The following is a 3114-nucleotide window of genomic DNA, read 5'->3' on the forward strand; positions in this document are numbered from 1 at the left end:
CTATCATTGCGTTCGCACATTTGGTTGTACATGCCGCCACCTACTGTGCCGGAGTGTGTGGTCAATCACGTTGCATTTTGTGATAACAAAAATAAAGGGGAAAGGAATAAATTGCACCACCAATTTACCCTACACCTATATACCACCATTTAACCCTTGTGTGGTGTTCATGTTTTGTTATTCACCCAATGTTCGCGGGTCTGATGGACCCACAACATTATTGGGTTTTTAAAACAATACAGCCATAACAATTTACGTAAAAATATTTAATACTTAATACTTAGATGTTGACTTATATCAATTACAAGCAATATAGACAGCTTACATGGTTAATATTTGCCATTTACCTCTGCTAGATCACATTTATCAATAAAAGCGCTATTCGTTTGCTTTGATAAAATGTAATTTATGTAAACAAAAATATATTATAATTAAAAAAATATATATATATTTCGCCTTTATTTAACCAGGTAGGCTAGTTGAGAACAAGTTCTCATTTGCAGCTGCGACCTGGCCAAGATAAAGCAAAGCAGTTCGACACATACAACAACACAGAGTTACACATGGAATAAACAAACATACAATCAATAATACAGTAGAAAAATCTATATACAGCATGTGCAAATGAGGTAGGATAGGAGAGGTAAGACAAATAGGCCATGGTGGCGAAGAAATTACAATATAGCAATTAAACACTGGAATGGTAGGATGTGCAGAGGATGAATGTGCAAGTAGAGATACTGGGGTGCAAAGGAGCAAGATAAATAAATAAATACAGTATGGGGATGAGGTATATTGGATTGGCTATTTACAGATGAGCTATGTACAGGTGCAGTGATCTGTGAGCTGCTCTGACAGCTGGTGCTTAAAGCTAGTGAGGGAGGTAAGAGTCTCCAGCTTTAGTGATTTTTGCAGTTCGTTCCAGTAATTGGCAGCAGAGAACTGGAAGGAGAGGCGGCCAAAGGAAGAATTGGCTTTGGGGGTGACCAGTGAGATATAGCGAGAGCTACGAGTTGGTGATGCTATGGTGACCAGTGAGCTGAGATAAGGCGGGGCTTTACCTAGCAGAGACTTCTAGATGACCTGGAGCCAGTGGGTTTGGCGACGAGCATGAAGCGAGGGCCAGCCAACGAGAGCGTACAGGTCGCAGTGGTGGGTAGTATATGGAGCTTTGGTGACAAAACGGATGGTACTGTGATAGACTGCATCCAATTTGTTGAGTAGAGTGTTGGAGGCTATTTTGTAAATGACATCGCCGAAGTCAAGGATCGGTAGAATTGTCCGTTTTATGACGGTATGTTTGGCAGTATGAGTGAAGGCATCCTTCACTCATACTGCCAAACATACCGTCATAAAACGGACAATTCTACCGATCCTTGACTTCGGCGATGTCATTTACAAAATAGCCTCCAACACTCTACTCAACTTGTTGCGAAATAGGAAGCCGATTCTAGATTTAATTTAGGATTGGAGATGTTTAATGTGAGTCTGGAAGGAGAGTTTACAGTCTAACCAGACACCTAGGTATTTGTAGTTGTCCACATATTCTAAGTCAGAACCGTCCAGAGTAGTGATGCTGGACGGGCGGGCAGGTGCGGGCAGCAATCGGTTGAAGAGCATGCATTTAGTTTTACTTGCATTTAAGAGCAGTTGGAGGCCACGGAAGGAGAGTTATATGGCATTGAAGTTCATCTGGAGGTTAGTTAACACAGTGTCCAAAGGGCCAGAGGTATACAGAATGGTGTCGTCTGCGTAGAGGTGGATCAAAGAATCACCAGCAGCAAGAGCGACATCATTGATGTATAGAGAGAATAGAGTCGGCCCGAGAATTGAACCCTGTGGCACCCCCATAGAGACTGCCAGAGGTCCGGACAACAGGCCCTCCAATTTGACATACTGAACTCTATCAGAGAGGTAGTTGGTGAACCAGGCGAGGCAATCATTTGAGAAACCAAGGCTGTTGAGTCTGCCAATAAGAATGTTGTGATTGACAGAGTCGAAAGCCTTAGCCAGCTCGATGAATATGTCTCTTATCGATGGCGGATATGATATCGTTAAGGACCTTGAGCGTGGCTGAGGTGCAACCAAGACCAGTTCTGAAACCAGATTGCATAGCGGAGAAGGTACGGTGCGATTCGAAATGGTCGGTAATCTGTTTGTTAACTTGGCTTTCGAAGACCTTAGAAAGGCAGGGTAGAATAGATATAGGTCTGTAGCAGTTTGCGTCTAGAGTGTCTCCCCCTTTGAAGAGGTGGATGACCGCGGCAGCTTTCCAAACTATGGGAATCTCAGACGATACGAGAGGTTGAACAAGCTAGTAATAGGGATTGCGATAATTTTGGCAGATAATTTTAGAAAGAGAGGGTCCAGATTGTCTAGCCCAGCTGATTTGTAGGGGTCCAGATTTTGCAGCTCTTTCAGAACATCAGCTATCTGGATATGGGTGAAGGAGCAGTGGGGGAGGTTTGGGCGATTTGCTGTGCATGGGGAGGATTCAAAAGGAGGATGCTGGTGCCCCATCCGCAAGACCAGCAGAAGCTGGGGTCCTTGGGATTTGTTGCCTCCTCTGGATTTGAGGTCTTACCAATGCCTTGCCCAGCTCCTCGAGAAAGAGCCATCTCATCTGGAGCTTCCCTCTGTTCCAATCTGGGTCCAACACCATCCAGATGACAAACACGTTGTACGCCGAGATGTCCAAGATGTTGAAGAATATAACAAGTGGCCAGCTGTCACGTCCTGACCAGCAGAGGGAGTAGTTGTTTAGTATTTTTGGTCAGGACGTGGCAGAAGTACTGTGTTGTATGGGTTTTTCTGGTATTTCTGTTTCTATGTTGGTCTGTGTGGCTCCCGATCAGGGACAGCTGGTTATCGTTGTTCCTGATTGGGAGTCATATATTAGGAGTGTGTTTGTCACCTGTTTTTTGTGGGTTGTTTTATTTCGCACTGCTGTATGTAAGTACATAGCCTGTGAAACTGTCTAGTCGCTCATGTTTATTGTTTTGTCCGTGTCCATCATAATTTAAATAAAATGATGTGGAGCGCGCAAGCCGCTGCGTATTGGTCAGATAATGATTTCGAAATATCTTCAGATGAAGGTGAAGATTGTGACACCAG

Source organism: Salmo trutta, chromosome 31, assembly GCF_901001165.1.
Source record: "Salmo trutta chromosome 31, fSalTru1.1, whole genome shotgun sequence".
NCBI classification, from domain to species: domain Eukaryota; kingdom Metazoa; phylum Chordata; class Actinopteri; order Salmoniformes; family Salmonidae; genus Salmo; species Salmo trutta.